This window comes from Lygodium microphyllum, chromosome 5 (assembly GCF_053477565.2).
Source record: "Lygodium microphyllum isolate KBCC chromosome 5, Lygodium_microphyllum_v1.1.10, whole genome shotgun sequence".
In the NCBI taxonomy this organism is placed as follows: domain Eukaryota; kingdom Viridiplantae; phylum Streptophyta; class Polypodiopsida; order Schizaeales; family Lygodiaceae; genus Lygodium; species Lygodium microphyllum.
In genome coordinates this window covers 63,425,438-63,450,688 of record NC_141139.1, presented here as the reverse complement: position 1 = coordinate 63,450,688, position 25,251 = coordinate 63,425,438, and the positions used below count along the sequence as shown (strand labels likewise).

The 25,251-nt window shown below is 39.2% G+C and overlaps 2 pseudogenes; both read left to right on the top strand.

Moving 5' to 3' along the window:
- Nucleotides 1–11,856: 11,856 nt before the first annotated feature.
- Nucleotides 11,857–14,254, top strand: LOC148035904 (S-adenosylmethionine synthase 2-like; annotated as a pseudogene).
- A 9,383-nt stretch (nucleotides 14,255–23,637) lies between these two features.
- LOC148035903 (cleavage and polyadenylation specificity factor subunit 3-I pseudogene) lies at nucleotides 23,638–25,006 on the top strand (annotated as a pseudogene).
- Nucleotides 25,007–25,251: the final 245 nt, after the last annotated feature.

The window sequence follows — 25,251 nt, the reverse complement described above, 5'->3', positions numbered from 1 at the left end:
AGGGTAAGCTATATATAGATCTAACAAATAGGATCATGTTTGTCTTTTGGAAATCACTAGCCTTGCATTTGTAGAATAAATTGATTAAGTTTCAAGTTTCAAGTTTCCAATTTTCCATTTGTAAGTTATATATAGAGACACATGCATACCTATTTCAAGACATGCTAGACTAAATTCTATGGATAGGGGCCATTGTGATTCATTTGAAGGTTTGATAGTTTAAATATTAGTAGAAAGAAGTTATTCATGGGAGATTTTGATTAGGATTTTAAATATATTTTATTGATTCTAAAAAGCCTTACTATCCATTCTTCTGCTTCACTCCCACAAAGTCATCAACCAAACATACACCACAATAAAGTAGGCCTTCTTGGCTAGAGTTTCATGCTTTTTCTTTGAGTGCATTATGAAGGACTTGAATTTTGGTATGTGCTTTTGGAAGGTATTAATACACATGAAACTTTTCTTTTCCCATTATAGTATGCCCTCCTAATTCTAACTTGATTCTTTGATTGCACAGCAACTAGAAGCCAAATGGACTTAGAAGAGACAAAAGGATAAGAAGTAAGAAAGGATGGACCATGGGAATGGGGACTAGAGAGTACTCTTACTCTCTATTAGAATTTCATGCTTTTAGTTAAAGAAAGAGAACTCTAATTACACTTGAATTGGATGCCTTTATGGTAGAAACATCGGTATCCTCGGCGTTGGGCATATCAGCCTGCTAAACCTAATGGTGTAAGAATATGTTAGTATTCATCATCTCCTACTTGTGAGCTTTTTATGAGATACATCTCCACAAGATAAATAATACCTTTGCACAACAACATAAATCCGTAGAGCTTAAATGTTGCATGCTAAAAAATTATCTTCATACAATCACATCCCATGAGATAAATTGCAAGCTCCATCAACATAGTTGTTGCTTGTTTCCCTTTGTCTCTCAAGGTCTTTCCCTAAATGCTTTTTCTCTCTCACTCCCCCTTTGTCTTTCTGTAAATCCTATTTCTCTTCCCTTGTCTTTCTCTAAAGACCCTTTCTCTATTGCTTCCCCAAATAGGGCACGGTACCATGCCATGTTTTGTGCAAGGGAGGGAGGCAAGTAAGGGGAGAGAGAGAGAGAGAGAGAAAGAGAGAGGTTGGATGGGATGCTTGGCTAGTGTAAAAGGTAATACCTACATCTTACACATACATGGCTCAAATTAATGAAATGAAAAAAATATAATTAATTGCAAAATTGCAAAGACAAGCAATTCTGAGCTTACAAATAAGATTGATGTTCTGGAAAATTACAAGACAAGCTAGCATACTTAAAAGAAAACTCCAATCGGATTCAGAGAGAAAGAGACCATTCAAAAATATAACTAGTTTCTATGAGAGAGTAAAGAAAAGAAGATTGAATCTTGCAAATAAGTATATTCCTAACATATCGAGCATTAATATTCGAGAGAGTGAGGAGAGAATCAGTATTTAAAAAGAGACCATGAATAAGAACGATATTTTGAGGATTCTTAAGTCATGTCAGAACATGGATTTGAGAGGCCCAACTCTCAAAGAATTGTTAAAGGACTTAAAGGACATAGTAAAACCAAACAAAATTGTAGAGACATTCCATATTGTGGGTATTAGTCGAAAAGGTTATCGTGCTATCTCTAGATTATGGTTTAAAAATCTTAAATGTAATAAAATAACTACATTTGGGTTGCCTCGAGCTCTTACAATATTGGTTGCAAGGCCTACCATGAATCGTAAGATTCCACACGTTTTTTAGGAATACATTCATATTGAAGCATCTATGCCATATGAAAAGACAAAATATATATATATAGTTTTGAATACAATGCATTAAACAATATATGGATTGATCTCAGAAGAGTGAAGATTGTAATGGTTCACATGTATAGACTCACATTAGAGGAATGTTACAATGTTTTGAAGTTTGCCTTGAAGTTGGATAAAGCACAGATTCAAAAAGGACAAAAGATGAAAAGAGTCAGCATTTGCATCATGAATATGGTATTGAACTACAACAATGGTGGGGGTCAAGCACTAGTGCATAAGTTCCAGTTTGAGATGGAGATTTTCTAGGTTAGTGTAGCCCAGGTACCAATTGAGGATCATCAAACATTGAAATGGTTGTTTACTCATACAGGTATTCCAAACATTATTAAGTCTCAAAGTGAAGGGGAAATCTTGGTGGTTTATAGGGTTGGTAATTTTAATGTGGAATGGCACATGAACATTAACTTAAAAACTATCAAATGTATGCTTGGAATATGTAATGGGGCGAATGCAAAATATTCTTGTATTTATTGTATAGAAAGTGTTGGGTCTAAAGATTGGAGCAAATTGAACCCTACAAGAAGAGCCCCAACTAGAGACTCTATAGATGTGAGTAAATATAAAAACAAGATATATGGGATCCCATTCTTTCAATTCCTCTTACAAATATTCATATATGTACTTTGCATATAGAGATTATAATTATTTATAAACTTCTTAGGTTGCATCTAGACTATGCATACTCAATTAAGCCCATGTCTTTATCAAATGAGTGTATTGAAAAGTGTGAGGTGTTACTGTCCAAAATGGGTTTTCATGGAGATCAAGTTCACTTAAGAAAATATCCAACACTTTCAGGGAAAACAAGGGATGTCTTGGCTAATGTCTCAATGGGCAGCTCAAAAGCTAGATGCTTTTTTTAGAAAATCGTATAGGAAAATAGGTGAATATGACTTGGGAGCATTGGAGACAGCTATGTGGGATAACGACAAACATTACAAGCACACTATGACTTGCATTTCTAAGGATGGAGGTTTGGATACACCTTGATGTCTTCATAAATCTCCTCAAGCAACAAAAGACAACATACACATATCTAGAAGAGTTCAAATGTTTGATTACAAATCTTGTTCAAGTAATAAAAGAGGCATAGGGAGAAAAGGATATCACATTTTGTTTGGTGAGAGAGAATATATAATCCTAGTTTTCTTTGATAAAATTTCTAATTGCATAAAATGATCATTACTCTTTTAAAATTTTAGCATATCCTTCATATCCATGGGCCTTACTTTGTGGAGGAGCAAGGCCCCCGAGCAACTTATAGTGCCCAAGGCACGGAAAAATCTCACTATCAAGCATGTACAAAAAAAATTTTGAAGCACAAGACATAGAGGAGGATTCACAAAAAGCAATGCTCTTAAGGAGATATTCAATTGGTTTTTTTGATGATAGCTTCAATGAATGAATACTAAAGATGACAAGGAAACTTGAGAATTCATAGTATTTTTTAAGAAAGAAAAGTACAAAGCTAGCTCTCAAGAGCCTTTACATGTTCCTCACCCTTTGGGATATTTCCTCTATAACGTAGAAATTTTCTTCTCTTATAGCCAACTATTGATTTTATATTAATTCGGTTCACTACCAAAGCAAAACATGAGAGGGCTAGAAAGTATCCTACTTTAGAAGTAGAGAAACCATGACCATAATCAAAAAGCCTAATTGCTGTACTCTTATCCTAAAACATCACCTTGTGTGCATTGTACTATAACCCGAACAAACCAACTAGCCTTGTAAGTGCCTTGATACATAATGTAGGCCATGTTACTTCCTTTGAGAAGATGTTATGAAATACTAAGAAAATATGGGGATCAATCCTTGATAAGTAATGTCCAAGTGTAACATCTTTCACTATACTAATACCAGCTGTTGACCCTTTACCCCATCCCAAGAAGTTATCAAATTCTTCAATCTCCAATTGCAAAAAAAAGATGAATATCAAATGAATGTTAAAACCAAACATGTTAATGCATCTTTCAAAATTCGAGATAATAGTACCAATTGATTTTCATCATTCTCTAACTTAGTTGGATTCCATATATTAATTAATGGTTGTGCCTAATTTGTATCTTCCAATTCTTTAACATGCTTTGACTCCTCCCTTCCAAAATTGAAAATTCCAAGTGGGTCTTGAAGGTGGTTGAGCTCCTCATGAGTAATCCAATACTCTTTCTCTGCATTCTTTGCCTTGTTAAAACAAAGAGAAAGGGCATCCCCTGCTTAAATAAACTTGACATTTGTAATTTCAGTATCCAGTTTAAGTAACTCTTCTTTCAATTCATTGTTGACATCTACAAAGTCATTTGCAACATCGAAAGCCTTTGTAATGATCAGTAAACAATAATCCTCGCTAAGATTAAACAGTCTTTGGATGTTGGATAGCAGTATGTATTCCTTGTCCTTGATAGGGAGAGTTGGAAGGAAATGAAATATATAGAAAGAAGAATCACATAAAATATCTACATTTGCATGGTTTTCTTCAATAATGGTCTCATCTTTGAATTGGGCAATATATAGTTTGCTAGCAATATATGCTTCTTGCTCATGGTCCAAACATTCCTCTGCATCCTTCTCATTTGCCACCTCATCCAAAAGGCAAAAGGTAGAATTATTTGGATCCTCTAATTGTTGTTCATTAGATTTGACAAGATATTTAACAAGAGTATATGCAATGAATGCAACTGCTTTTGACATAAGCCTACATTTCCTAGAATGAGCAGAACAAAACAAATCTAGTGTACAAAATCTGTTAAGAGAATGAGATGTACACTTCCTTTAAAACAAAGCCTTCTCTTAAGGTGAGCTTCCGATAGGTATCTCAACATATTCCTTTGCATCCTTTTCAACCATAGGAGATGCAAGATCTTCAAACTCAGCAAACTTCTCCACAAAAAACTTCTTGCAAGAGTTCAAGTCGTGGTCAATATCACAATGAGGGTTGAAAATATCATTTCTAGTTCCATAGTAAGATAACTCCATGCCATTCTGAAGAAAAAAATCTAAGAGCCTTTCTAAAGGAGAAACCTCTATGATATGAGACAATCCAGGAACCCTCAATGGTGACTTGCCCTTAACTGGAGACTTTCTAGGCATTCCCACACTCGTTGTTTAACACGAGGAAGAAGTAGTAGAAATTTTAGGGGAAAAGGCAAGACAACTAGAGGCCCTTCACCCTGAAGATAATCTTCTTCTTTTCCTCTTAGGGGTGGCTACCTCTTGGGAGCCTACAAGATCCTTTGGTTTGAACATGGGTAGAAGCACAATACGGCACGAAAAGGTGCACACAACTACACAACAAATGACAGCTTGCTTGGTATCATCGGAGAATCCATGATAGGATGTGAAAAGATAATTCCCGTCATAAGGATTAAGCCCACTCGCTTCGTATCAAAGGGTGCACAATACTGCGTGAATCGATAGAGCCGACAAGATGGGATAATAATACTCGCTCTTCTACATCGTTGAGTGGAATATGACATGATAACACACATAGAATAGCAGGAGGAGATCAAATATAGCTAGGATTGATAACAAACGTAGAATAGCTAGGATAGAGCTGCACTTTCTAGGATCCAAGCCAACAATACGACGCAAATACGTTCGGTGCGTGACTTTAGTATCCTCTTGTATCATATGTGCATTGCACAATACAGTGTAAATAGGTCATCTACCATCTTGCACTTTGCTCTATTGGCACCATATCTGCATTTTGGCTCAGTGTTGTAAGTTCTCTCCAGTATGCAGACACAGATACGGTGCAACTACGTCATGTGTGATCCCGCCCCTTGCTCCTTCCGTGGCGTATCTACCCTTCATTCGAAGATATGGTGCGAGGACATCTTATTGGTACTCTCCTCTCTTCACACTGTATCGGTCTTGCCATTGGGGATTTGCAGATACACCGTGAGAACATCTTATCCGATATCGTGATCTTCTCTCTTCACGTCATGTCAGCCTTGCCACTTGGGATTTGTAGATACAGCGTGAGGACAACTTATCAATATTGTGCTCTCCTCTGTTCGTGTCGTATTGGTCGTGCCACTTGGGATTTGCAAATATGGCGCAACGGCATGACCTTTAATCTGCCACTCAACTCCATTCATGCCATATGTATCACTGCCGTTGGGATCCTAAACTACCTATCAATTTCTACGAGAGGGGCCCTTAAAATACGATGAGCGAGATAGTCACTATTTGCAAATACGACATGAATGCATGGCATCCAATTCGGTGTTCCTTTCCCTTTGCATTGTATCTGTTGTCACTTCCACCAATCTTACCCTGTGTTTTGAATTTTTGATTTGTATACCAGCCATTTTGATTTGTGTACTTGCCATTTTCGAGTAGGTGATGGCCCAACTTTCTGTCATAAATTTTTTTATGTAGGATCGTAGAGGGCACTCTCCCCTCCGTTTTGAATCAAAAAGTTTCCTGATTAGATTCCCCTAGTGAAAGTTATCTCAGATTTTGTGACCAGGGGTTTGTGTGGACTGCACCTTCAATGGTAGGGGACAAGGATAAAAGAAACATTAATGACCCAAGAATGTAGAGCTTTGCTCCACACTTCGGAGAGGCTTCATGAAAGGGATGCAGAAAGCCATAAGGACTTGATGGATAAAATGCACCAACAAAGAGACAATAATATTTGCAAAAACAAATCAGTCCTGGATCATTGTTCCAATTCCTTTTCTCACTCTTGGCATCCCCAAATAAATGCATTGAATGCTACTCTACGGCAACAAGAAGCTCTTTGAGCTGGAGCCACAACCAACTAATTGAGCAACACAATCAATTCATGTCTAAGATGGACCGAGTGATCTCAACCATCTCAGTTTCACCAACATATAAACCAAGGCAATCAAGGACAAACTTGCAACCCTTACGACTCAAGTTGCTCAAATGGCTACAATTAAAAGAAAAGATCAACATGATTATGAGCAGCAGCATGGGCATTCTCATGGAAATTATGAGTACCATGACCGCTGGTATGGTTTGGATGTGCAAAGGCAACATCATCATGTGTCTACTTGTTGTCAGCATGTATATGTTGATTGTGCATATTTTGAGGAGCACCATGCATTTGATGACTATGTATGTTCTTATGAGCTACATTTTGGTCACATACATGGACAACCATCTAGACAACCTTATGTACATGGACAACATCATGCAAATGTATACGAGTATGTACAACATCATTATCAGCAATGGAGAGATCGATATCATCAGCCACTTGATCATTACTATGAGTAGCATGCGCATCCTTATGAGCAACATGATACTTCACATGAATGAAAGGTGCCCCATCATCCAAAGGCCCTTAAATTTGAATGCCTAGTAGTAGCCATGCATGTGGGACTCATGGACATGAAATGCCTAGGGGTTGATGCAGTGAATGTTGTAGTGATTACAGCCTCATCTGCTCCAGTTCTACTTGGCATAGTGGTTCCCAATGATTTTATGGACAAGTCAATGCATGCTATCATCTGGGTCCCACTCCTCAAATTGAGGGACACGTCTTAGCAGTCCATCAAGAGATATATCTAGAAGACGCCACTCGGCACTCCCAAGGAATGACACGGGGTTTGCCAACTAGGGTCTCTTGATTCTGCCCTGCAACGGAGCTTATCTGGCCGTTCCCACTAGGATCGACCCGAAGTTCGGGTTCCTTGTAATCCGGTCTTCCTAACAGCCTTCTAGCATCGGTCTACAACTGCTCCACTTTGCGCAGACACAACTGGGCCAAAGCAAACTCATACCACACTTGGTTCAAAGAGAATGGGAAATGAGATGGATGCATCGCTCGACCTCTCTGCCCATAGGGCATAGTCCCATTCCGGTCACCTAAAACGGTATGAATCAGGGTTCTAACCAGCATTTTCTAAGGTCATCAACCGACCTTTCCTAACATTCCTCTTTAACATTTCCTTTGAGGAAAGCTCTCGGCTAACTGAGACCACCCTTCCGTAGGATAGACCCATTGGTCACATTCACCACGCTTCCCTCGGGGGTTGTTTTAGTTATCTAATTACCTACCACATTATGTTTGACACATAAAAGTAACTTCCTTAATTAACTCATTAATCACAAGTTCCTTTACGTAATTTAGGATATAGACATGAAGAAAAGATAAAACAAGATCAAACACTTCCTTAACATATCTTCAGATTAATATTTGTCTCGCGTCCATACAGGAGAATTAAGTATTCCTTTCTACCTCAGCAAAAAAATCCTTTCGTCTCCCGGCAATAAACACGAAGGTTTATCCTACCAAGATTCCACCTTGTAACTAGTATCAAGGCCTTGAGATCCCATCTCGAGTAACGTAGAACACTTGTGTAGGGCCCGGAGGCATTGGGATTTACGGCCAAAGCCCCCACTAGCACCCAAGCGTCCTCCTACGCCAAGTAATTTCCATGGAGAGACCTCTTGTGACGAGTTCGGTCCACATTTCCGGCGCGGATTCATAACCCCCTTGGTTAGGGTTTCGCGGTTCGCGAGGGGTAGCTAGCGCCATCCTTCCTTAATTATCCCTTTAGGAAATCAAGCATAGCTGAAGCAACCAGCTTAATAACATTTACTAGGGAAAACATCCCTTTTGTTCCCATGGCTATCAATCATCACAAACCCGGCCATGAAATCATCCACCACACCCCATTTGGGTTAACATCCAAAACCACATTAACAAATAGTTGAATGCACAACTTCTTACTTCAAGGCATTGCAATCCCATTGCATGCATAACCAAAATTTAACTTGGATGTATCAAAGCAGCATGCTTAGCATAAATCAACTACCCTAAAGTTCGCTCTCCCCCTTGGGTTAAGGCTTCGCAAGGTCAATTTAACAAATTCCTTCTAGATCCTTTAAATGAACTAAGTGATTTCTCGGGGGGTTCACTATATATATATCCTCTATATAACGTGCGTTCATGGCCTATTTATAAATATCCTAATCTGTGAATTTTTTTTGAATAAAATATTACCATATTTTATTCAATCTCTAAGTAATCCCTTTATATCACACCCTTCTATATGTAAAAAATGTATAAAAAATGTATTTTAAAAATTCCTTATTTTGAACTCACGTTATATATACATATATTTATGAGTGACCCCCCCAAGAGTGATTTCACCTTGACCTTTATTAATCATGACTACCCATTTAGGGTAGAAGATCAACCCATTCTAAGCCCTTTAATGGAAAATATATGCAATTCTACCTCTATTTAAGAATTCAAGATGCGTAAGAAGAATCTAAATCTTGGTACAACATGAATATGAGCTATAGTTACTAGACGGTTGGTGGTATTCATGTCTCTGCTTGCGTTGGATATGTTCCTAGCTCCGTTTGCAACTTCAGCACTTGTGCTCCTCATCTCTTGGGTGCCATCCTTGTGCGTTCTTGGTCTTGCAACCCTTGAGGTATTCGACCGCTCTGGCCTTGGCAGAAGGAAGTGGTACGCAGGTTCACAAGGAATCTAAGGCCAAACAATGCAATGCCAAACATGCATAACTTCTCTTCTCTCCCTCTCCTCTTCCTCTTCTACTTCTTTTTCTCTTCTTCTCCTTCTCTGTTCTCTCTCTCCTTCTCTTCTTCTCTCCCTCTCCTCTTCCTCTTCTCTCTCTCCTTGTCTTCTTCTTCTTTTTCTCTTCTTCTCCTTCCCTCTCTCTCTCTCTCTCCTTCTCTTCTCTCCCTCTCCTCTTCCTCTTCTTCTTCTCCTCCTTCTTCTCTTCTTCTCTCTCTCTCTTCTTCTCTCCTCCTCCTTTCTCTCCCTTCCTCTTCTCCTTATTCCTTGTCTCCTTCTCTCTCCCTCTTCTTCCCCTTCTTTCTCTCCTTTCTTCTCTTCTTCTCTCTCTCTCTTCCTCTCCTTCCCTCTCTCCCTCCTTCTTCCCCTTCTTCTTCTCCTTCTCTTCTCCCTCTTCTTCTCCCTCTTCTCATTCTCCTCTCCCTCCTCTTCTCCCTCTTCTCCTTCTCTCTCTCCCTCTTCCTCTCCCTCTTCTTCTTCTCTTCTCCCTCCTCTTCTCCCTCTTCTATTTCTGTTACCATCAATTCTTGAAGATGACACCATGAATTACTTCTATGATACATTGTATGCATTGAATCACAAGTATTGTTTTGACCGCGGTGGTAGTACGGTGACCTATGCTTGTATGGATGACCCTTATGCTCTTGATGCTTATTATGTAGGTTATCAATTTGAACTTGGGGAACGGAATGGTCTTGGAAAATCCCTACCCCAATCAACATTTCACCAGTGCAGTTCTCCCCCTACTTCAAGGGTGAAATTTTGATTGAGGATTAGCTAAATTTACCCTAGTGTGCACTGTAGATAACTAGCAGACATCACATTATTTTAGAAGAGTTTTTACCTTGCATTAATGATAGGTAAGTGTTACCTATATGGACTGAAAGTACACTTCATGAGCTTCGTTTTGACATGTCATACGCCTCAATCGAAGCTGCCCATAAGAAGATATGACCATTTTTCTCTAGTAAGCCTATTTTAGATAGCATGTTGTCCACTATTTGTGAACCCCTAATTGTCAAGAATTGGTGGCCAAACTCATATGCTATCAACTTGCACATGTTGTATACATCATATACACATTTTTATGCCCCAATTCCACATGATATTGTACTTTCCCATACATATATTCTCCTCTGTAATGTTGAACAGAGTAGTACTTTGCAACCCCCCTTCTGTTGTGAGCCACACCAATAAGTCCTCTTTTTATTTTTGAGTGAAAAAACCTTTAGGGTCAGGATGGAATGTAAAAGAGAGGGGATAGATGGATAGGACACAGGTTAGCATGGGAATACTTAGTTATACCGCACAGGTATTTAAGGTGTTGGGAGATACAATTAGGGCATCAATTATCAATAATCAAGTCTCTTTTACCCTTCCTTCCAGGTTTCATGGCTTCCCTTCTCTTTCTCTCTCCTCTCTCTCCTCTTTCTGCAATCCCTCCCTTCTCTCCTAGGTCTCCTTCATTACATTATATACCTAATGTCTCTATTTAGAAATTATTTTAAATTTTTACTTTTATTGACAAAAAATTTAAATCTACATTTGGATGTCATATATTACAATGACATTTTCATAGTCACTAGAACTACTAAGATATTTTTATGAACCCTTTGGAGTGTTGCTCTATGGTCAATTCTGTATTGTAGTATCTTGTATGTATTACATAGGGATCTATTAAATTCTTTACTTTAAAAAATAAACTTGAAGTAAGGGATTTATAAATATTGCTAAAAAGTCACATAAGGGTTAATAAAATTTTACAAAATAGGTTACATAGGGATATATAAAACATACCTTGAATGCACATGATGCCTAGGGTTTATACATAGAAACTTACCCGAGGGCCACATACATTCTTTTGCTTAAAACATTCAGCACTAGGGAAGGTCTACAAATGGGTAAGAAAATATACAACTGAATCTTAAGGTCATGGATTGAAATATGCATGGACATGGGTAATGTCCTAGTTGACATGTATGTAAAAGGATGTACTCAACACAGGCAACTTCATTTGGCTTTTGAGCTTTTTGGTTTGTTGTTTGATTCCATTGTCGACAAAGGACATGTTTGTCAAGTGTTCTAGCTTAGAAGAAGCACATGAAGTATTTGATAAGTTGTCAAGTTTGAACTACAAATGGAATGCTCAATTGGTCTGTTGGTGCTGATGGAAAAGTGATTACAATACTTCTTGCTAAAGCTTTAGGCCAAGATAGGTTTCATCTACAAGTTCATGACTTGAAGAAGCATTCAAAACTAAGCATTAGCATGCCAAATCATCAAGGAAATCATCAGGGCTGTTATCACTATGAACGGAACCAGTACAAGGGTGATTTTTGAAATTTCTTGATTATGGAAAGACTTGAAGAGAGAGAGAGAGAGAGAGAGAGAGAGAGAGATCACAAAGGGAAGCAGACAAGAATTTTGAAGGAGGAAAAATCTACAGCTTTCTGGGGGTGTAAATTGCCTCTACTCTTTGATATATTTCTCAAATGGAGACTTTTTTGTTCACCTCCAAGTCCCTCAATGAAGGTCATCCTGACAAAATTTCTGACCAGGTTTCTAATGTTGTGCTTGATGCATGCCTGGAACAAGATCCTGATAGTAAGGTTGCATGTGAAACATGCACCAAGACAAACATGGTCATGATCTTCGGTGAGATCACCACCAAAGCCAAGGTGGACTATGAGAAGATAGTGCAAGATACATGTAGAGAGATTTGTTTTGTCTCTGATGAGGTGGGTCTAGATACAAACCATTGCAAGGTGCAGGTGAACATTGAGTAGCAGAGCCCTGACATTGCCCAGGGGGGTCGATGGAACTTCTCAAAAAAACCATACGAGATTGGAGCGGCATATGTTTGGATATGCAACAGATGAAATTGAAGAGCTAATGCCTCTTACCCATGTTTTGAATACCAGGCTTGGGCCCAAGTTAACTGAGGTCACAAAGAATGGGACATGTCCCTAGCTCCGACGTGATGGTGAGACATAAGTAACCATTGAGTGCAAGAATGAATAGGGTGCAATGGTTCCAATTCACATTCACACTATGTTGATATCAACTGAGCATGATGAGTCAATTATTAATGATGCGATTGCTATTGATCTTAAGGAGCATGTCATCAAGCCTCTCATTTTAGAGAAGTACTTGGATGAGAAGATAATCTTTCATCTCAATCCATCAAGACGTCTTGTAATTGAAGGACTGTACGGTGATGTTAGTCTTATTGGTGGGAAGATCATCATTAACACCTATGGTGGTTTGGAAGCACATAGAGGTGGGGTTTTAATAGGTAAGGATCCCACCAAATTTTATCACAGTGGGTCCTACATTGTAAGGCAAGCTGCGAAGAGTGTTGTTGCTATAGGACTTGCCCTTGTGACAGTTTCCTATGGTATCGGTGCACCTGAGCCACTATCTCTATTTGTTGACACATACATGATTGGAAGAATTCTTAATGCAAAGATTCTAGAGATCATAAAGAACAACTTTGATTTTTGCCCATGCATGATTACCATTAACCTTGATTTGAGGAGGGGTGGGGAAAAAGCTTAATAATTAAGCTTTTGACAAAGAGAAGAAATGACACATTGATGATCGCAAGACGACAGTTCAACATTTAAGATTTCTTAAAGCATATTAAGCTTTAAAAGCATAACCTTAAATTTTTTTAAAAGCTAAATGCCTTAGGTCTTTTTTTGGGCTAAGAAAAGCACAAATGTGAAGATGTAGGAGAGAAAACTATAAAAGAGTGACACTATGATAGCCTTAGAACCCATCAAATTCAAGCGAGTGGCTTGAGGTGGTGCTTTGTGCCCCTTGTGTCATCACCATAAAGTTCAAGAGAGAGGCTTGAGGTTGAGCATTCACCCCCTTGCCAACATTGAAGTTTTCGCCATTGAGTTGCTTATGAAGGTGGCTTGAGTCCGAGCTTGGTGCTCCTCCTCTACTTTTAAAATTTTCATCAAATTCTATGGAGTGGCTTTTGAGTCAAGCTATGAGCTCCTTGCCCTCTTCAAAGTTCTCATCATCAAATTCTACGAGAGTGGCTTGAGTTTGATCATTGAGTTCCTCGCTTTCCTTGAAGATCTTTCCATAAAATCCTAACATTCCACTCTCTTCTCTTCTCTCGCAGTTCGAGATTTCGACCTTGTCTTCAAAATGGCGAGTGAAGAGACATGGCAAATTTCCCTATAATGACCTCATCATCTTTGCTTTCCAACTTCATACTATAAACAATTTGTCATCACATGTTCCATCTTGATTTTTTCATGCCTTTTGATCATATCCAAGAATCTTTTGATCTTGTATCTTGTCTATATCTTTAATCAAAGAATTTTTTTTCTCATTTTTCTTTAATCTAAATTTCTTTTGGATAATTATTTTACATTGAGTTCTCCCATCACAAAGTGTCCCTGTGGCGAGTGACTTTCACGAACCCCCACACAAATTCCAGAGAAATACTTGGATGAGAAGAAAATCTTTCATCTCAATCCATCAGGGCATTTTGTGATTGGAGGATTGTACAGTGATGCTGGTCCTACTGGTAGGAAGATCATGATTAACACCTATGGTGGTTGGGGAGCACATGGAGGTGGGGCTTTTTTAGGTAAGGATCCCACAAAATTTGATCACAGTGGGGTCTACATTGTAAGGCAAGCTATCAAGAGTGTTGCTGCTATAGGACTTTCCCATCAGTGTCATGTGCACGTTTCCTATGCTATATGTGTACCTTAGCCACTGTCTGTATTTGTTGACACATTCATGACCAGAAGATTTCCTGATGCAGAGATTCTAGAGATCATAAAGGACAACTTCGATTTTCGCCCATGCATGATTAACATTAACCTTAATTTGAGAAGGGGTGGCGAAAAAGCTTATTAATTAAACTTTTGACGAAGAAAAGAAATGATGCATTGATGATCACAAGACAACGATTTAGCATTTAAGCTTTCTTAAAGTATAAGATTTAAAAGCATAACGTTAATGTTTTTTAAAAGATAAATGCCTTAGGTTTTTTGGGATAAAGAAAAGCACAAACGTGAAGATGTAGGAGAGAAAACTATAAAAGGGTCACACTATGAGAGCCTTAGAACCCATCAAATTCAAGCGATAGGCTTGAGGTGGAGCTTTGTGTCCCTCGCCTCTTTGAAGCTTTTCCATCAAATTAGAGAGACAGGCTTAAGGTTGAGCATTGGGCCCCTCGCTTACATTGAAGTTTTTTCCATCGAGTCGCTTATGAAGGCGGCTGAGTCCGAGTTTGGTGCTCCTCGCCTACTTTGAAGATTGTCATCAAATTCTATGGAGTGGCTTTTGAGTTGAGCTATGAGCTCCTTGCCCTCTTCAAAGTTCTCGTCATCAAATTCTATGAGAGTGGCTTAAGTTTCAGCTTTGAGCTCCTCGCTTTCCTTGAAGATCTTTCCATAAAATCTTGACATTCCACTTTCTTCTCTTCTCTCTCAGTTTGAGATCTCGACCTTGTCTTCAGAATGGCTAGTGAAGAGACATGGCAATTTTCTCTACAACAACCTGATCATCTTTGCTTCCTGGCTTCATATAGTAAACAATTTGTCATCACATGTTCTAGCTTGAGCTGTTCATATATCTTTTGATCATATCCGGAAATCTTTTGATCTTGTCTCTTGTCTATATCTTTAATCAAAGAATTTTTTTTCTCATTCATCTTGAATCTAAAACTCTTTTGGATAATTATTTTATGTCGAGTTCTTCCATCACAAAGTGTCCCTGCGGTGAGTGACTTTCACAAACGGCCGTGCAAATTTCGTGCGATAGAGTGGCTATCATTTTGCACACCACATATGAGGATATTACTAATCCTCAAAAACCATATAGCTTTCTCCAACGAGAAGTGCCCTTGCAAAGTGATGTGCATTCTTGTGGATGGAGAGTGATTTTAAATGTTTGTAGGACAATAGATTCAAAGATACTCAAGATAGATGGGGGTTAATGTAAGTATTTTTGACATTGTTGATTTTTTGAGAAACCTGTCTTTGAGTTTTCCAACTTATTATATTTTTTCTTGTAGTGCCAAGATTACCTTAATTCATATACGTGGTGGATAAGGGAGCAATGTATTGACTTGATTCTCGATAGGGCAATCATGCCAGCCAACCTCTACTCACCTACACAAAAATCCTCAACTAAGAGTAAGGGTAAGGGAAAGGGCAAGTCATCTCGAAAGACTAGCAATGTAAACTCTAAAAAGAAAACACTTTCTTCTATGGAGTGTCATTCATCTCCTCATCAGCCTGAAGAGAAGTGGCCCCCTGTCCAAGTCAAATTCTTCTAGCAACTAAAGAAAAAATCCACTCTAAAGAGATTAGATGTGTTTGCAAAAAGCGACAAAGAGGTTATAAAGCCAAAAGAATACAAATAGATGCAAACATAAACTAGAAGCATCCTTGTATATTTTCACTTCAATTTTGTAACTCTTTTATTAATGAAAAGCTTTTTATCCTATGTAAATGTAATCAATGTTTTCATATGTATGGCTCAAAGCTTACAATTGTGGGAGGCAAGCAACTCATACAAGAGAAAGAGTATTTAACTCTTTTTCCAATTGTTTTACCATTTACTTTGAACTTATACTCAGGGGATGTACTGTCTAGCAGCTCCAAGGTATCCCTTACATCTTTAAGACTCCAATTGGAAGTGATATTTACCTCATTTTCTTCTTCATGTGCTATAACTTGCACCTTAATTTAGAAGGGCATGCAATTTGTATCTGAATCTAAGGGAATCCAAATGTCTAGTTTAAGTTTGTATCTCCTATACAACAAGAACATCATCCACATCACAATCACTTCATTAACAATAATGCAAGTCATCTAGACTTGGAAATTTTTATTTCATAATATTGTATGGAAGTGATATATCATGCCATATCATATTAATCATACTAAATATCTTCAATAATGACTTTTGTTCTCGTGAGCATTTTGCTACTATGCTTGCAATCTACCTATACAACATGCAAGCATGCTTGTGTAATGATAGATCAAAACTCAAATACCTCTCAATTATGGCATGAAATATTAAACTTTTTAACAACTTAAATTTATGAATGTAGCAATATATATGTTTTAAGAGGTAACATGTGCACTTTAATTGCAAATGTAAATAGAGTAACTTGCCTAGAAAGATAATTGTTTTCAGAACTTGCTCAAATCTTTTTGTTTGCTTGAAACACATGGCTCATAGAATAGTCAAAAATCTAAAAAGTTTGGTGGGAAAGAATATGTAAGACTTGATTTAGTACTCCATGTAACAAACTCAATGCTTTCCTATGATATGCTAAAAAGAAGCAAGTACTAATAATAGGTTGACTAAGTTCAAAAGCAGATGCAACCGTGGTGTGAGATGCATTTCAAAGTAAGGGAGTCGATTTCTTTGGGCTATGTGGCAATACCAAGAAGTCTATACGAACATTAAGACATGGGTCATATAGGTTGGTTTCAATGCAAAGGTGAGTATGACGATATACTTGTCTAGGATAGAGGGATACTGCATGAAGAATATGTGAAGCTATGAAATATGATTGGAGCACTAGTGCTCAAGGTGATTTGGATTAATAGCAACCATGTCACTTTGGGTAAGTTGATAAGGTTCAAAGTAGAGATCTTATGTGGAAAATTCTATTGTGAAACAGACCACGTGGCAAGTCTCACATCCTATATATTAAATATAGACAACATTTTGAAACATAAAAGCATGGAAAAAGTTAAAAAAATTTAAAACAATAAGAGAAAGCACATGATAGGGCCAAACCTTCCCCATAACAAATGCACTGTTTCCCATTCTACATTATAAAATGTTGATTACATAGTGATTTACATTTACATCATAAATCTTACTTTAAAGAAAATACAAGTGTAGCTTGTTGTAGTTGATGCAAAAACTTTTGTGTGCTGAGTCATGATGTTTAGACATCACCATCATATCCAAAACGTCCCAAATCCCCCCAGAATAACTCTAAAAGCTTTGAATTCTGACTCCAAATCGAGGAGAAGCAAAAAACTAAGTTTCTACCTTGTTCTTCTATTTTGCACATGATCTTACTACCTTTGTAGAGAAAACTAGGAAAGCTGGAACCATACTTAAAAAATAGCATAGCATTCCATTGAAAAAACTTATTTTAACAAAATTATATTGATTTATCCTAAAAATATTAAAATAAATAAATTAATAATATTAAAGATTATTGATTTAGTTAAAATTATTACTAAAGAAGCTTAAAATTTGTGATTGACAACTAAACTTATAATAATATCATTTAAATACATATTATTATATAGTATGGTTACTATAGAGTTTTGCGTAAAGATTATTTATACTTAAGAACGATTAAAAAATATTAATTTTCTCAATTTTACCTAATAATCTACTCACTATAACACAACACAAAGTTCCCTACCATCTATCTACCAAGCATAATGTGACCAATGTCACATGCAGTATTTACTATAATATGTTACGATTATGTGGTAAATAAATAATGATAATTTACAAATAAATAAATCTAAAATCATCATATTATTCAAGCATTTTCTATATATCTATTACATATTCCCATGGTATAAATTGATCCCTATCATATTCTTAGCATCATAACTTACAAAAAACTCACAAGGAAAGACTATTTTCCATAACATACTCTTTTGTTAAGAAGCAACAGTCCTCAAATTGCGTATACTCCTATTGAAAGAAACATAAGTTAGCATCAACACTAAAAAATAAAGTACTACAAATTTATGATGCTCATGGCAAAAGCATAAAAAACTCAAGTACTTGATCATCCATATACTACACATTCTAGTGTCCCATACCACTTAATTATGTAGTAAAGCAACAAAAGAGGTGAAGCAAAAAGGATAGCACATTGTTAAGGGTAAGCAAATTGTTAAGAGTAAACAGAATAAGTAAATCTCTCAAAGGAAATCGGAAATCCTTGAAAACACATTGAATAACCTATCCCAAAGCAAAAACTTTTGGAAAAAATCATTGCATTCCAAAGTATAGTCTTGGGGTCAAATCAATGCACTTATACAAATCAATCGAGTGCTAGTAGAAATAACTTGATATGGAGTTTCCAAGCTTGGATATGTAGATACAAGTGGTCTCATATGTGCGTTTCCAAAAAAGATCATGGAATAAATACAATCAATTTCTGTTTGTAGCTCAACTCAACTCTCGAGCTTGGGAGGAAGGTAGTAGGAAAAAAGAATAGTTTAAGGAGCACTCCCACTATGAATATGGAGATAAAGTGTATGAGAATCAACCTACTTCCAACAAGCACAAATTCCATGATGAGTAGCATGGATCAAATAAAACTTATCTCCATCAACACAAAACGATTGAATGTAGAGATAGAGAGATCTCTTTTTTGGCAATGGATTACTAAGCATGGTTTTGATTCTCTTATCGCTCAATAAGAAAACTTATGTAGATGGAGTGGTTTTGAGTTCCATCATAAGCACTACTCATGCTATCTAGGGAGATTCAAAAATTGTAATTCTAGTGTTCTAACCGTAGTTAAGTCAAATTGTAGAGACCCAGAATGCATTTATAGGTATGAAAATGGATGTAACGTATCCACTTGTTCTATTCTAGGACACGTCTTAGCAGCCCATCGGAAAGAGAGTCTAGGAAGCTCCGCCCGGAACTTCCATGGAATGTTACAGGGTTTGTGATCTAGGACATCCCGAGTTTACCACGTAGTGGAAGTATTCTAGTCGTTCCCACTTAGGACCGACCTGAATCAGGGTTTTCCCTAATGGTCACTTTCCTAAACGGTAGCTAGCATCAAACCCCAGGCGAAGTACTTTATGCAAAAACATTAGGGACGAAGTGGATTCATGCTGCACTTGGTTCAAGGAGAATGGAAAACAAGAGGGATGCAAGGCTCGAGCTCTTTGCCCATCAGGCATAGTCCCATTCCGTTCCCCTAAAATAGCATAATTAGGATTCTAGAAACATAAACTCTAGGTCAGTGCCCTTTCTGTTCATTTCCTTCGAGAAAAGCTCCTTGTTATCCATTTCAATTGAGAAAATTTCCTAGCCAACTTGGGGGGTAAAACCCATCCATAGGACGGACCCATGGCCACATCCACTGCACTTTCCTCAAGGTTGCTTTAGTTGTCTAATTACCTACCACATTTAGTGGGACATGCATCAAGCAGCTTCCTTAATTAGCTAGTTAGACATTGGTTCCTTCACGTAATCTTAGCACTTGACATAGAAAAACATTATTAAACAAATTTCTTTTCAACAAGTTATCTTATTTATCTTTGGAATACATCCATAAAATCGAGCCCATAGGCTAATCCATAATCCACCTGAAGGCTATCCATAATCCGTCCGAAGGCTATCCAACAATCCACAAGGATTACTAATGCAAGATTCCGCCCATAGACTAGTATGCGGTCCTTGAGATCCAATCTCGAGTCACGTTGTCCTCTTGTGCAGGGCCCGGAAGGCAAGGGATTCGCGGCCAGAGTCCCCGCCTAGCACCCAAGCGTCCTCTTGCTCTAAGTAGCACCCAATGGAGAGACCTCACATAGTGGGTTCGGTCCACGTTCTCGGTGTGGCTAACAACCCCCTTGGTTAGGGTCAGGCAAACAGTCGGGGGTAACTGATGCGGCCTCTCCCTTCGGGCCTTCAACCCGAAGCATTAATTAACTTTCCATCAATTAGTTCCTTGAACAAACAATGCAAACAATGCTCCTAAACTGTTACAAGCACAATCAAACCAGTGGTCGTTTATTTGGCCAACTACTAAGGAGTGATTCCTTCTCTCCGAATGCATCCAGCATTCAATCCGGGATCAATTCCGACTTGGAAAGATCCCCCAAGTGTTTGTTTGTTCACCCTTTTGTCCTTGGGCTAGGGCCATACCCTATTGACCCAACTTAACCAACACCTTAGGTTTCATAAATTAACAGTAAATCTTGGCGACCATGTCTAGCTTGATAGGTCCTTTACTTCCAAGCAAATACATATATTCCCTTAACTTGGCAATTGTCCCCAAGGAAGGTGATGTAACAGGATGATTACCCATCCTCTTGCATGTTAAACTTGTGCAAGAACCTACCAACCTCATTCCAAGGAATGGCCAAGCCAAACTCTCTTGTGATCAAACCACAAGGCCATGCGACATTGCAACTTGTTGCACAAGTGTCGCATCTATTCCATGGGATCATTTCACCCATTGAATGGCATTTTTTGGTCAAGGAATTATGTCTAGACAAGAAGCGGAGTTTAGGGTGTCATCTTACCCAACCCAATCCTAATTGCACTAGGCTGACAACATTCGGGGTCCTAGGGATTCCAACTCAATCCGAGTTTTAGCATTTGAATGAATGATCCTTAGGGTAGAAATCCTAGATCGTTATTTGCATGAGCGTCCAATTGACCCAACATTCCGTGAATGTGGGTAGGACCTTCGGGTTTGAGGGTTGGCAACAAGTGCGAAACTAGGCCGAATCCTTAATGAGCTAAACCCTAGTTAGCACTTGGGGTATTTATCATATCGACTGAATCATGCCTATACGAATCCCTTGCGGGTTAGGTGATTTAGATAATTCGATCTACTTGTCTTGCAACAAGGAGGAGCCATTCCTAGAGATGATAAACTTGATCTAAAGGAGAAAACTAGTTGCAACATGTCACAATATACGTAAACACACGATTCATTGCTTCTACATACCACTAGATTCGCAATAACCCTAACCTTTCTTGTTAAACTCAAAACGCAGGAATAATTTGCAGAATAGCTTTCATAGAACCTATTAGGACTTACATTCAAGAATCATGCCTACAACTCTTTTTCTAAGCTTTAGAATTTCATGCTTTAATAAACCATGCAACCTTTCCCTAGATGCAACTCTTGATGAATGAATTTTACGCACGATGAATGTGCAACATGTAACCCTTCCCTAACTACAACGTAGTTAAAAGAAGTTCATGCAAAGTGAATATAGTAGGACTAGTGTTGGCTTATTCCATTTTGCAAGCACATGCCACATGCAAATCCATAGATTCATTCTTCGTACTCTGCAATTACTTTTCGAATAATATCCTACGGGTATTAACGACTTTTTCCCATGAACCATTACAATGAAGATTTTTCCTAAAAATGTGACAATACGCTTATTCATCCCATGTCTAGTCAAAAGTGCACTTAATAATTTCAACCTTATAATGATAGGCAATAGGTGTTCTAGGCTCATCACTTTGGAATGCACGACAATGCACCATACTACTAAGGTCATCAGATGGATAGACAATTTGCATTCATCACATTGAAAATACCCATGACCCAATTACATGTCATGAATTAATTCTAGTAATTGTTCAAATAGTCAATTCTTTTCCAATTGCAGTTAACTAGGCTAGGTGAATTTGAACATACATAGGTGCTTCCTATTCCATGAAGTTATCATGCTTAATGCATTACTTTAGCGTGGAATCAAAATCGTAAAACCTAGGCTTGTGGGCTTGGGGAGATGTCCACTTGAATGTTAGGAGAAGAACCTCCCGCACGCGCGCCTTGCGACTTCTTGGGGGCCATTGTAGGCTTGAATACGGACTTCCGGTTTGCCTTTACCCTTATGCGATCGGTGAATTTCCTCCAGCCTTGGTAAGCAGCCTCAAGATCTTGCCCTTCTCCCTCATACGTAGGAGATCCCTTCACCGAAATGCAGATCCTTGAAAATACCGAGGCTTGTGGGATTTGGGCTTATGGGAATGGAGGCTTTAGGAGGAAGCTGTGGGAATGAAGCTTAATGAGATCAGTTTTAAACCTGAGAAGGCATGCATGAACAAGGCCTATAGCCTTATCCTTTTGAAGCTTCTTAGAGAAGCTTCTAAGAGGCTTCTGAGGATCCCATAGAGACATCGTGGGGAGGCCCAATGATTGGGAAAAAGAAGGGATTCTTGATGGGGGTGGAAGGGGAAATTGGCGGTAGCAACAACGTTGCGGGCGACACTTCTCAGTCGGTAGCGTAGCAGTCCTCCTCCTCTCTCCACGTCATGGCATCGACCGTAGCATTCCCTCTCTCTCTCCACGTAGCCTTTCCTCCCTTTCAATCCCCCACTAAGGGGGGATCTTATATCGGCTTAAAGGGGGGGGGGGGGAGAGGGAAGCTCCACCACGTGGGCTGTGCATGGCTTTCCCCCCCCCCCCCCCCTCATGCAGCCCACACCTCTCACCTAGCCCATCTCTCCCCACACTCCCTCTCCTCCAGCCATGCATCGGCTGGGGGAAAGGGATATTAAAAAATAATAATTGCATTGTTATTATCCATTTTTTCCCCTCCCAAGAGGGTGTTTCCCCGCGGTTATGTAGACTTGAACCCCCAGGCTCGATTTCACAATGCGGAGGCCTCGTTTTTACACGTGCGGGGTACGTATTGACGGCCTCGTTTTTACGCGGCGTGCAGGGAGTCGGGTTTAGTAATATTTTTGAGTAGAAATATTACATTCTCTCCCCCTTGGAGGAATCGAGATGTCGTCATCTCGAGAAGAACTGGGGGTATTGTTGGTTGAGAGTGCTTTCATCCATCCAAGTGGCATCCTCCTCGGGATAATATTTCCACTGGATGAGGCATTCTTGTTGAAATGTGCAATGTCCAATTATTGGAATATTGTTATTGGTACCCTAGAGGGGTATCATTGTGTGATTTATGGTAGCCACATAGGAGGATGTGGACTTCATGGATAGATGTGGGACAAGGGTCACCACAAGTTGAATGTGGATCAGAGGATGCCACATAGCAGGCTATTGTCTTGAGGTTCTCTATATAAGAGACCTGCCACTGTATGATCATTAAGCATTGGAATATATTGTTGAGTGTTGCCTACATCGTTGTCTCTCCATTATGGATTTCCTTGTGTATTTTGATCCTCCATAGCATTGCACTAATCTTGCATTGCCCTAGGCTTAGTGGCGGTCTCATTTAGTTTCTTATCATGGTATCAGAGCTGGTCATCCGCTAAGCTTAGGTAGATTAGTGTAGCCGCAGACAGAGAGAGAGAGAGAGAGATGCGGCCTCTCGACGAGCAGGAGACGACGGCGGTGTTTGAGAAACTCCACAAGTTTGTGGGATCCAACCTGAAGCACCTGGTAGAGAGGTCTGCCCTGGAAGGGGCCTCCTCTGCGTCCTCCCCCGGTCGCTACTGCTTCCGCCTGCACAAGAACCGCGTCTACTACCTAACTAGCTCAGCGAGAGAAGCCTCTCAAGCGAGAGTGCAAGAGCACGACAGAGGAGGGGGAGAAGGAAGCCGAAGAAGTAGACGGAAAGGAAGCGGGCAGCCATCATGAGCTCTAACGCGGCCCCTGCCTCTGCCGCGTCGTTGAAGCGCAAGGACTCCTCCGCGAAGCTCTTATGCCCAGGCGACAAGCTTGATATCACCCCCCTGGGTGCAGGCAACGAAGTTGGACGTTCATGTGTCTACATGACCTATAAGGGCAAGACTGTCATGTTTGATTGTGGAATTCATCCAGCGTACTCAGGAATGGCAGCCTTACCTTATTTTGATGAAATCGATCCTTCCACTGTTGATGTGCTTCTTATTACTCACTTTCACTTGGATCATTGCGCCTCTCTTCCATATTTTATTGAGAAGACTACTTTCAAGGGCCGAGTGTTTATGACTCATGCTACCAAAGCTATTTACAAACTTCTATTGGCAGATTTTGTGAAAATAAGCAAGGTTTCTGTGGAAGATACATTGTATGATGAGCAGGATATTTTTCGAACTATGGACAAGATTGAGGTCATAGATTTTCATCAGAATGTGGAAGTCAATGGCATCAAGTTTTGGTGTTATACAGCAGGACATGTCCTGGGTGCTGCTATGTTCATGGTGGATATTGCTGGTGTCAGAGTTCCCTATACTGGTGATTATTCTTGTGAGGAAGATCGTCACCTCAGGGCTGCTGAGATGCCCCAGTTTTCACCTGATGTATGTGTGATTGAGTCAACATATGGTGTTCAAGTGCATCAGCCCCGTGCAGTGCGTGAACGGAGATTTACTGACACAGTACATCGGACTGTGGCACAAGGAGGCCGTGTTCTTATTCCTGCTTATGCACTTGGCAGGGCTCAGGAACTCCTCTTGATTCTGGATGAGTACTGGGAAACACATCCAGAGCTGCACAATATCCCTATTTATTATGCTTCACCTCTTGCCAAGAAATGCATGGCTGTATACCAAACTTATATCAATGCCATGAATCACCGTCTGCGCAGCCAGTTTGAGGTTTCAAATCCTTTCAATTTTAAACATATTCAAGCTCTTAAGAACATAGATGAATTTGATGATATCGGCCCATCTGTTGTTATGGCTAGCCCTGGAGGTCTCCAAAGTGGACTTTCAAGACAGTTGTTTGACTTATGGTGTCAAGATAAAAGAAATGCTTGTATTATACCAGGATATGCCGTCCAGGGTTCACTTGCTAAAATGATATTGAACGAACCAAATGGAGCTCTTTCAAGGCCACTCAGAAGACTCAGTCACTTCCTTCTCGCCACCCGACCGTCATCAACAGCATCGAAATCTGCAGCCCAGATGATTTCGAGGTGCAGAGACTGTTGGGAACGTATGGCTACATAAATGATCTTATCTTGTGTGGTTTGAAACAAGCCTTAGCCCCTTAGCCTCTTATCCTTTCCATACCACTCCCTAAGATGAATCTCCATATGGAATATCTTTGGGAATCAAAATATATGTCAATCTTGGTTGTGGCAAGTGCCACATATTTAGTCAATGGCATATATGGCATAGATATTTTTGTGTCAAATTTAGTGACACATGTATTGAAAGATTGTGAACAATGATGTGCTCATTCACAATCTATA